This window comes from Triticum urartu, chromosome 1A (genome assembly GCF_056163025.1).
Source record: "Triticum urartu cultivar PI428250 chromosome 1A, HENAU_Tu73, whole genome shotgun sequence".
In the NCBI taxonomy this organism is placed as follows: domain Eukaryota; kingdom Viridiplantae; phylum Streptophyta; class Magnoliopsida; order Poales; family Poaceae; genus Triticum; species Triticum urartu.
The window spans coordinates 181,661,831-181,673,886 of NC_141873.1; the positions used below are offsets into that span (position 1 = coordinate 181,661,831).

General features: G+C 43.5%; 1 pseudogene; it reads left to right on the plus strand.

The window, feature by feature from the left end:
- The first annotated feature begins 731 nt into the window (after positions 1-731).
- Positions 732-1,939, plus strand: LOC147990533 (uncharacterized; annotated as a pseudogene).
- The last annotated feature ends 10,117 nt before the right edge of the window (positions 1,940-12,056 follow it).

The window sequence follows — 12,056 nt, forward strand, 5'->3', positions numbered from 1 at the left end:
TCATCGCCGCCCTCATTGCACCAATCCCCCCTCCTCTTCCCAAAGAAAACCCCATCCCCTCCCAGAAGCGGCCGACTATGGCGAACTATGAGCCTGATCCACAGCGTTTCGTTCTGGCAGGCCACCACATCATCGATGGTGGAGAAAGGCGGCTTCCTCGCACCTTCATCATGCATGTGACTCGTCCTCCTCGCCACCATGAGGATTACATGGTCGCCGAGGTCATGCCTGCTCCAGAGGGTCCGCTTGGGCCGGTCAGGGATGAGATTGTTCAGTTTCTTCAGAAAAGAGGTACTATGGTTCTCTCCGCTCAGCCTTGGTTTCATGGGGTAGGGTTATTCCAAGTCAGGGATCCATCTGTCAGATATACATTGATTCAGCATGCCCCATTTCCTCTGGGTAATGATCATTTCGTTAGATTTTTGAAACATGATGAGAGTGAGAATTTTAAGGGGAATCATGGGTTTCGCAAGGGTTGGCTCATGTTCATTGGTATTCCTCTTGATTACCGCAATACGAAGTTCATATCACAGGCGGTGGGCACCATTGGGAAATTTCATTCGTGGGATAGTGAGGATCCATATTTGGTTCGGACTCTTGTGGAGGCAAGTTTCCCTGACACGCCATTGGTGCCACGTGATGTGGTCTTTGGAGATTATGCAGAATGGGGAGGAGCTCATGTCTCCTGGACTGTTGCTTGCTATGTGCTGGGCGCTAACTTTGCTGACCAGATGCCAAACGATGAAGATCCGATGCCGCTGGATGGAAATCCACACCCTTTGCCTGGAAATCTTCTACAAGATAATTTGATGTTTGTTCTTCCGCCATATCCGATGCTGGGGTGGAACGATGCGCCTCTAGCACCTCCATTGCCTCAGGAAAATAACATAGATGATGTGGGATGGGGAAATGCAAACTGGGGGATAATGAGGATGAGCATCAGCAGCCACCACAATCTATTGTGCCTGAGAAGGATCAGGTTTCTATTGTCATTGATCAGCCGGAGGGCTTTGGGTCTGTGGAACAACATGCGGAGATTCATTTTGAGGAGCAAAATCAATTGCAGCCGGCTCAGCAGTTACAGGACAATGTGCAGCAGGCTGTTGAGGAAAATCCTTTGGCAATTGTTCATTATCAACCTCCTATCGTTCAGCAACATCAAATATTCATTGGCATGGCAAGGATTGTGCTTGAGCCACCTCTTCCTCCAGAGATGATCTGGAAGAGATCTTTTGAAAATCTGTTACCTGAATTTGCTGTCAAGGAGGTGCCTAGACCTATCTTCTTCAAGCTACTTGGGACAGGGACATACTCCAAGCGCACATGGACCATTGCCTTTGATGATTCGCAGATGATGTCTTCTTTGGTGCCAAGCTTGCCCAGTAGCCTTGCTCTAAGGAACCCTATTGTGGCTAAACGACCAGTTGCCAGAGCTCTTTTTGGAAGTTCTTCTGACGAGGTTCTCAGTGCTAATGATAATGCAGTGTCTGATTTTGATGGGACTGGAGAGATGCACCATGAAGATGTTGTGTCTGGCATCCTGGAGGAGAACTCCTCTTCTTCTGTGGTTTTTTCTTCTGCGCAGGCCAAGGACAAGAAGCAGACAAGAAGAAGGAAGAATGTGGCTCCTTTAGTGGATACTTCTATACAGAGATGTACGAGAAGCGCGACAAAACTGGATGGGTTCAAACCTATGTGTTTTGAGAAGCTTTCCCTCCAGCCCACCAAAAGGCGTCCGCGGTCCAAGCCCATACAAGTGGAGGCCCAGCCCACCCCTCACGACGCTGCTGATGATGGCAAGTCTGAAGATGCTCCTCCACCCACGCCTGTCAACGTGCTACAAGCAATTGGAGCGGAGCTGGAGATCAACCCCAACCTGCTATCCAAGGAGAAGCTTATGGCTAATCCCAAGGACGACTCCTCCTCCAGTGGTGTTTAAATATCGCTGTTTAAAACTTTAGCTAGGTGTAGCGAGCCTGTTAAATTCGCTGTCATTTATGTCGTTCTAAACTTTATGTTGTGCGGTCAGAACTGGATGCATTTTGTTTGTTATGGCGTTGGGTGTATGGCATTGTATGTCATGCAGTTGTTGATACTTCGCTTTTGGTTATCTCATGAATCAAAGATCTATGCGTAATTGGAAGGTGCTTTGTTGGAATGTTCATGGTCTAAATTCTGAAACACAGCAGCGCTCTGTTAGGGAGAAAATTTCTGAAAGCCAGTGTGCGGTTGCTTGTTTGCAAGAAACTAAGTTGTCAGATTGTCCTTGTTCATTAATTAAGAGCATTTGTCCTATGGGTTTTGATCAGTTCATTGAATCACCCTCGAGAGGAGCCTCGGGTGGTATTCTGACAGTGTGGCGTTCAGACGTTTTTAAGGGTGCCTTAATTGAAGTAAAGCCTTTTGCAATTGTCATCAGTTTTCACCTTGGTGCATAATAACGACCAATAGTTTTTAGTGAATGTTTATGGGCCTTGTCAGCATGTATTGAGGGCTGAGTTTGTTAATTGGTTGTATAACCTTCAGGTGGAACCTGAACAAAAATGGCTGTTATTGGGAGATTTTAATTTATCAGGTCCATGGACAGTCGTAATCTTCCGGGAGGGGATGTTAATGATATTTTTATATTTAATGAGATAATTGGCCATTTAGGTCTGCTGGAACTTCCTTTAAAAGGTAGAAGGTTTACCTGGTAAAACATGCAGGATGTTCCACTTCTTGAGCAATTGGACTGGTTTTTTACTTCTGCAAGTTGGATAACTCAATATCCCCTGACACAAGTTTTACCTCTTGCTAGAACTGCATCTGATCATGTTCCTTGTGTAATTTCTATCTGCACCACCATTCCTAAAGCACATATCTTTAGGTTTGAAAACTATTGGGTGCATCAGCCAGGGTTCATGGACTGTGTGAGGGAGGTTTGGAACAAACCTTCACATAAGACTCATATAACTGCACTTATTATGGACAAATTGAAATCCTTGAGGTTTGCACTCAAGAAATGGCAGAAGGGACTCTCACACATCAAATCTTTGATTGAAAAGTGCAATTGGGTAATTCTGTGGCTGGATGATTTGGAGGATTGGAGGCCCCTATCCATACCTGAACACAACTTCAGGAAGATATGTAAGATGCATCATGAACACCTTTTACATTTGCAGTTTTTATACTGGAAGAAAAGGTGTACTATCAGATATATCAAGGTGGGGGAGGAAAATTCAAAATTCTTCCAGGCCATGGCAACAGAGAGGTATAGGAAGAATTCTATTGCTAGTCTACAACTGTCTGATGGAACAATTTCTTCAAATCATGTGGAAATAGCTAAGGAATTTTTCGTTGCTTTCAAGGGCGGAATGGGAACTGTTAAGACAATTTTTTTGGGTAATTAAATACTCTCATTAATCCCAAAAGTGCAAGGTCTTGAGGTGCTCACAAAACCTTTTCAGCTGCAAGAGATTGAAAAGGTCATAAAACAAATGCCCATTGATAAGGCACCAGGGCCAGATGGTTTTAATGGTCTTTTCATGAAGAGATGTTGGTCAATCATTTCCAGTGATTTTATTCGGTTGGTAAATGAGTTTCATGCAAGAACTACTCTTTTGGAAAACCTGAGTGAAGCTTTCATTACTTTAATCCCAAAAAAGCAGACACCTGAGGGTGTTGGAGATTTTAGGCCAATCTCTTTGACAAGTGTGGGACTGAAGTTTCTGACTAAACTGGCAGCTAACAGGTTTCAGGATGAAATCACCAACTGTGTTCATAAGAATCAGTATGGCTTCATTAAATCAAGAACAATTCAGGATTGTATTGCTTGGACTTTTGAGTATATTCATCAATGCAACCATTCCAAGAAGCCAATCATATTGCTCAAGCTTGACTTTGAAAAAGCTTTTGACTCTATCCAGCATGAGGCAATTTTAAAAATCCTTGTAGCAAAAGGTTTTGATAGCAAATGGATTAAATGGGTTCAGCAGCTATTATCTTCTGCAACCTCCTGTATCCTATTAAATGGTGTTCCTGGAAATCATTTCAAGTGCAAATGTGGTGTAAAGCAAGGAGATCCTATTTCTCCTTTGCTTTTTGTGATTGTTGCTGATCTTCTGCAAACCATGATAAATGATCTTCTATGTAGGGGCCTACTTACCTTGCCATTGCCAACACATGATCCTGATTATCCAGTTGTACAGTATGCAGATGATACCTTGTTGTTTGTGAATGCTGACTCAGCTCAGTTGGAGGTCCTCAAGTCAGTGCTCAACTCCTTTTCCTTGGCAACTAGACTGCAAATCAACTTCCATAAGTCCTCAATGTACCCAATCGATGTGGAAGCCTCTGTTGCCTCTGCACTTGCTGCTCAGTTTGGTTGCCAACTTGGTTCTATGCCCTTCACTTATTTGGGACTCCCTGTTGGAACCACTCGACCCAAAATTGTTGATTTTCTACCTTTGGTGGACTGCATGGAAAGAAGGTTAACTGCTAGTTCCTGGTTTCTACCACAAGGCAGTAGGTTGCAGCTGGTAAATTCAGTGATATCTTCATTGCCTATTTTCTTCCTTTGCAGTCTATCTCTACCACAGGGCATTCTAAAGCAGTTAGAAAGGATTCAAAGACAGTGCCTCTGGAGGAAATATGGTCAGGAGAAGGGACACTCTTTGGCTGCTTGGCCCCTTGTCTGCAGGCCTAAGATGAAAGGGGAGCTTGGAATTCTAAATTTGGGACTACAGAATGATGCACTGCTCCTTAAGTACCTCAATAAATTCTATAACAAAGCATATGTTCAATGGGTTCGTTTGGTGTGGGACTCATATTACTTTCAGAGAATTCCTCATGACACTATTCTGTGTGGCTCATTCTGGTGGAGGGACATTTGTAAATTAATTGACAAGTATCGGGCTGTTACTTCTGTCATTGTTGGCAAGGGGGATTCTGTTCTATTTTGGTCTGATCATTGGGAGATTGATCAGTATTGCACTCCTCTACAAGAAAGGTTTCCAAGGCATTTCTCTTTTTGCCTGCAGAAGAACCTTTCTGTCATGGAAGTGGTACAGGCAGGAAATTTGCAGCAAATGTTTTCTTTACCATTGTCTGAACTGGCTTTTAGGGAGTTTAATCAGCTATCAAGCTTGTTATCTGTGACTTCCTTGGACAATGGTTGTAATGATATCTGGGCTTGGAGGCACGGGAAGAAGGCGGAATACTCGGCAAAAAAGTACTATGACTTTGTCCATCAGCCTGTTATTGCCAATCCTATTCTTAGCTGGGTTTGGAAAAGTTGTTGTACCATGACAATTAAAATGTTTGCCTGGTTGGTCATTATGGATAGAGTTAACACCAAGGATATGATCCAACACGCCATTGGAGAATTGATGATGGCCCTAGTTGTGTCCTATGCCCGACTGGAGTAATTGAGGATAGGAACCATCTGTTCTTCCAATGTAACTTCAGTATGAGAATCTGGAGCTACCTGCAAGTTTCGTGGTTGGATAGCAATGATATGGTGCAAATTGCCTTACATGCAAGAAAGGAGTTTAATAAGCCTTTTTTTCTCAGAGGTGGTATTTCTTGCATGGTGGAATATTTGGAAAGTTAGGAATGACAGGGCTTTTAGGCATGTCAACCCAACTTTTAGGCAGTGGAGAAATGGGTTTATTCATGATATTACTCTTCTTTCACACCGGATCAAGACCAGATACAAGGAGGCTCTGCTCAAATGGATTGATTTCCTGCCTCCTTGAGGGGCATCTTTTTTTGTACCTTCTTTCTCTCCTAGCTTTACTTTGTAGTGTTTTTTCCTTTATTTTCTTAGTTTTATATAGCCTTTCTAGTATAGCCTTTTCTTCCTCTTTGTTCCTCCTCTTGAGGAACTTTGTACTTGTTCTCTATCTTCTTTCAATAAAATGCTGTGGGGTGTAAGCTCTGCAGTCTTCCAGGTCAAAAAAAAACGTCCAGATCGGTTTTTATGTGCATTAGGGTTTGTTTTGATAGCAAAGACAAGGAATGATATAACTACCACACAGAATACATCAAGCTTAAAGTCTTTCATCTATGGACTGAGGAGGAATAGGGAAGAACAGCCGGAGTTTCGATGAACTTTGTTGAACATTGAAACCCTAGATCGATCTACAGAGGAGGAAAGGGGAAGACTTACAGCGGCCGTTGAAGCAGCGGAGATATGCCACGACTCTCTGGTGCGATCAGGTCGATGCAGCGGCCGAAGGAGATGCAGAGGCGGAGCTCGGTGATGGTGGCGACGCTCGGGTGCAGGGGTGTCGCGAGGAGGAATAAGAAGCGAAGAGACGGAGGGGAAAAAAAGGAAATGACCCTTGGCCCTATTTATAAGGTAAAGGGGGGAGGTGACAGGCACGAGAATCGAGGAGCCGGAATATTGGATACCTAACAGGAGCGGTTGCATTGATTGTTGGAGGCTCATTAACTGAAGGTGAGATATATCATTTTTAAGTAACAAAGTGATGTCATGGCGGTTTATCATGATTCTATAGTATGACGTAACGACGGTTTACAAGATCAAGGTGAAGATGCAAAGGAGAAATTTTTCTAAGTGTTGAAGATTGACATGAACAAGTTCAAACCAATCTGGGGCCTAATGTGGGGGATATTACTACTGGACGTAAACCGGCCAGGAGTAGCCGGATTAACTTTATGAAGATTAGAAGCCCATGAAGACGTAGGAATGATGGCGCTTTACGAAGTCCCAAGGCCCAAAGGCGAGTTAAGGCCTGTAGATGTAGACCGACCTTATTACGTAACTTGCATTGCAAGATACGAAGGATAGAGACCGAGCCGGACACGTTTATGATCCAGCCTCGGGACTCTGTAAACTGGCGGGTGTCAACCTATGTATATAAAGGGACGACCCAGCAGCGGTTTAGGGACAATACACAACAACTCGAGAGCCAGGCAAGAAGATTCGCTCCCTGGTCATCGAAATCCCAGCAATACCAACACAACTAGACGTAGGCTTTTACCTTCATCGAAGGGGCCGAACTAGTATAAAAACCTTCGTGTCCCTTGTCCGGTTTAACCCCTTTAAGCTAACCCGTAGCGATGGCTCCACGACGAAGTCCTTTCACGAGGACATCTGCCATGACAAAACCACGACAAATGGCCTAAGCCAAACCGGTGAGACCGATTTCTACAACTTGGTCGATCCGAGATGAGTTCGGCGGAACCCTAACCCTAAATTTTCGAATCAAAACTAATCTAAAGGGAATTATTCCTGGATAGGACAATCTCAAACTTGGTAAGAATCATGGCATTGACTTTGTGCTAAGAATCAGAGGTAAAGATTGCACAAAGGATCAAACTCATACCCTAACTTGGCGATGAGCTCACTACGGCGGCAACGACGGTGAAGATTCCCGTTGACGGCGGCGGAGACCAGCGGCGGGAGGTCGCTGGCGATGAGGAGATGATCCGGAGACCCGAGTCAGCAGAGCAGGACACATGCGAGCGAAAAGGTTTCCGAGGAATTTCCAAAATTTGACCCATGGGTATATATATCCTGACCCTGACGGTGTGGCCGAGTGGAACAACTCAGTGGCACCGAGATGCAGAATCGCAAGCGGCTACTGCAACTAGATGTGATCGAACGGTTCTAATTGGTTGCACTGAGATTGAAACCTAGATCAACTCAATGAACTCGGTTTGACCGAAAGGGGTGAATCGATCAGACCGAAATACACAAAGAGGTTTTGGAAGTTTAAGTCTATGAAGAATCGGTGACTCCAAGTGCTCCTCACCCAAAGGGTTCGAATCTGACTTGATCAAACTTTGTGATGTAGCATGAATAGAGTTTGAGACAAGAAAAGCATAGATAGCTAGAGGAAGTTCTTAGGCATTCTTGTCCATCCATTTGGCAAAAAAACAAAATAATCTAAACAACAAATGGATGTCCTTGAATGGAGAAAATTATGCAACCAACATGCTCACACAATAAGATGGAAAATAAAACATGTGGCAAGCATGCACAAACACTCTAGCATCTATCAAGCGATTGGCGATGAGTAGGTCATCTATATATGATTATATTGATTGAGGAGTCAAATGAGAACATTTGATCATAGGTCATACTCATCGTTTAAGCACAAGTGGGGTTACCACTTTTACATAAAGCATTGTTGTGTTCACACCATTAGAGTTGCTTTTAGCTCAATTCTTAGAGTAAAGCTTCCCCTGGATGTGATATCCCCCCTAAGAGGGATGAAATAACCTTGGGTTTTGTCTATGATGACTTCATGTAGATGTTGAAGATGTGGATGGTCAATGTTGATGTAGATCATTTGGAGAAATCCATTGGAGTGAGTTGCACTTTCAATACCTACATGGGTTAGTCCCACAAGGAACAACCAAGGATATCCATAGACATAGAGTGAAGTACACACAAGATGATGTCCACGAAAGCATGAGGTTACCTTGTCCCTTGTCTTACCAACAAGAGGGTTTGTGACTCCTTGAACTAGTGTAAGGTGCGGAAGTTGTTGCACTTGTTCTCGCCAAAATGATATGAGCGAAGTATGTTGGCGGAGTCACCCTCAAGAACTCTCTAGTTCTTCTTTTTGGGGATCCACATCATCTTGATGGGGATCCTTGGAGTTGTAGTCATACTTGATGAAGTTAAACTTGATGTACTCTTGGGAACCCACTTGACCAAGTCCTTGGGAGCTTCTTCAAATGCATCAATCTCCTCTTGAAGCATGTCCTTGCCTTTTTGCTTGTGGTCTTGTGGTGGAAGATCATCTTGACCTTGTGTTCCTTTTAAGGAAGTAGGATCATACTTATCTTATTGAGGGACAAACTTCGTCTTTGGGTATTGATATTCTTCCCACTCAACTCCATTGGCATTGAACTTTCGTTCAAAACCAACTCCTTGATTCTTCTGGTGCCTTCCTTGCTTTCTTACAATTTCCTCAAATTGCTTACTTCCGGCAAGGCTCTTGTAAACACCTTTCTCTATAATTCCCTTCAATAAGATATTTTCTTGCTCAAGTGTAACTTGGCTAAGAGAATCATTAGTGGAATCAAGAGAACTACTAGAAGCAACAATATTGGATTTGGCATGATTATTGTTACTACTAGAAGAAGAAATCTTTCTTACCCTTGTTGCTAGATTTTACATGTGGCATGTAAGTAGACAAGAGTAAGCGCATGGAAATGTAAGAAGAAATTTTCTTGTGAAGATCATCATAGATTGCTTTTAAGAGCCCATGCTCTTGCTCTAGGTTGAGGTTTTCAAAGCGTAGCTTCTCATGAGTCTTTAAATGCTCTCGATGATGTTCTAAGGTAGTTTCATGAGCTACCTTAAGAGTGTTTAGTTCTTTAGTTAGATGCTCAATTTCCTTCTTATCATCGTCGTTCATTTTATCTTGATTAGCATCATTAATAGCAAGTTCATCATAGTTTTCATCACTAGAGTTGTCAACAAGTAAATCATCATCACCTAGCAAATCATCTTAATCACTATTGAAATCAACATACTCGGGATGTGATACCTTTGGGCCTTTAGCCATGAAGGATCTTCCAATTACTTCATTTGGTGAGTCAAATATGTCATAGGAGTTGGTTGACACAAGGGCTAGACCGACAACACCTTCATCTTGAGTATATTCGGAGTCGGAGTGATAACTTCTCTCGGCGTGGTGGTCGGAGTCGGAGTCGGATACCCATTCACCAACATGAGCTTGATGTCTTCATTTTATGTAGCTCCTTGATGACTTGTCTTTCCTCTCTAAATCCTTGCTTCTGCGAGAGGTTATTTGTTCATAATGATCATCTCTACTCCTCTCTCTTGGAGGTGATTCTTCTCTTCTACTTCTCCTTTTAGGTGAGTCCTCTCTTCTTTTGTAGGGAGCCGTCCACTCATTGGAGTAGTGTCCGGGTCTTCCACAATTGTAGCAATTACGCTCATGACTAGAAGATCTTTTGTCATTGTAGGACCTTGACTTGGAACTTCTTTCCTTGCTTCTACTCTTGTAGATCTTGTTGAAGTTCTTCACCATTAGGCTCAATTCCTCATTGAAAGCTTGTTTCTCACTTGATGATGTAGGAGCATCACATGAGGCTTTGTAAGAACCACTTGACTTGTTGTAAATCTCTTCTTTATCCTTGAGTGACATCTCATGAGCAACAATTCTTCCAGTGACTTCGGTTGGCTTGAGATCTTTGTAATTGGGCATCATTTGGATCAATGTGCACATAGTATCATATTTTCCATCCAAGGCTCTTAGGATCTTCTTGATGATGAATATGTCGGTCATCTCTTCACTTCCTAAGCCAGCAATCTCATTTGTGATGAGAGCAACCCTATAGTACATTTCAGCGACACCTTCACCATCCTTCATTTTGAACTTGTCAAGCTGACTTTGAAGCACATCAAATTTGGATTCCTTGATGGAGTCAGTACCTTGATGCATATCAATCAAAGTATCCCAAGTTTCCTTTGCATTCTCAAGATGGCTGATTTTGTTGAATTCTTCGGGGCACAATACATTGAAGAGGATATCGCAAGCTTGAGCATTGTATTACAGCTTCTTCAATTCTTCTTCGGTAGCTTCACGATTTCGTTCTCTCCCATCGAAGAATACACCTTGCAAGCCAATACACACAATTGCCCAAATGGCGGGGTTATGTCCAAGAATATGCATTTTCATCTTATGCTTCCAACTAGCAAAATTAGTACCATCAAAGTAAGGACCTCTACGGTGGTAATTTCCCTCGCTAGACGCCATACTCTCCTATGTTGTGAAACCAAGGCTATGATCACCAGAGCTATGGAAATCAAGGCAAATGGAGATCAAAGCTCTAGTACCAGTTGTAGAATTGAAAGTATGTATAGAGGGGGGGTGATTAGACTACTTGACCAAATAAAAGTCTAGCCTTTTCCCAATTTTAAGTCTTGGCAGATTTTAGCAACTTATCACAAGTCAAGCAATCAACCTACACATGCAATTCTAAGAGTATAGCAGCGGTATGTAAATCATTGCATATGAAGGTAAAGGGGAGGAGTCTAGAGGGAGCAAACGCAATGTAGACACGGAGATTTTTGGCATGGTTCCGATAGGTGGTGCTATCATACATCCACATTGATGAAGACTTCAACCCACGAAGGGTAACGGTTGCGCGAGTCCACGGAGGGCTCCACTCACGAAGGGTCCACGAAGAAGCAACCTTGTCTATCCCACCATGGCCATCGCCCACTAAGGACTTGCTTCACTTGGGTAGATCTTCACGAAGTAGGTGATCTCATTGCCCTTACAAACTCCTTGGTTCAACTCCACAATCTTGACGGAGGCTCCCAAGTGACACCTAACCAATCTAGGAGACACCACCCTCCAAAAGGTAATAGATGGTGTGTTGATGATGAACTCCTTGCTCTTGTGCTTCAAATGATAGTCTCCCCAACACTCAACTCTCTCTCATAGATTTGGATATGGTGGAAAGATGATTTGAGTTGAAAGCAACTTGGAGAAGGCTAGAGATCAAGATTCTTGTCGTTGGATTGGAATATCTTGGTCTCAACACATGAGTAGGTGGTTCTCTCTCAGAAAATGAATGCTGGAAGTGTAGGCACATTATGATGGCTCTGTCCACGAATGGAGGATGGGTGGAGGGGTATATATAGCCTCCACACAAAATATAACTGTTACACACAATTTACCAAACTCGGTGGGACCAAATAGTGAAACTCGGTCAGACCGATTTCGTTCAAAATGTGAACGTTTATGCTTTTTGGTGGGACCGACATGTCAACTCGGTGGGACCGATTGTGTTAGGGAGCAGCGGGGAGCGCCATCTCCTGCAGGCGCTGTCTGGGCAATGCGGGCGGTGAGGGCGGCCCGGCGCTCGGCACGAACTTGACGAGCATCAGCCATGGGGACAACACAATGGTGACGAATCAACTGGAGGAAGAGAGCCTCCGACGCACCCCTACCTACCGCGCCAAATGTCGGATTCAGGGCTCCACAAACCCAAGATAGATTCTAATTCTAGGGTTGTGCGAATAACTCAACCTCCCCAGTCTGCCTACCCGTCGATCTCAC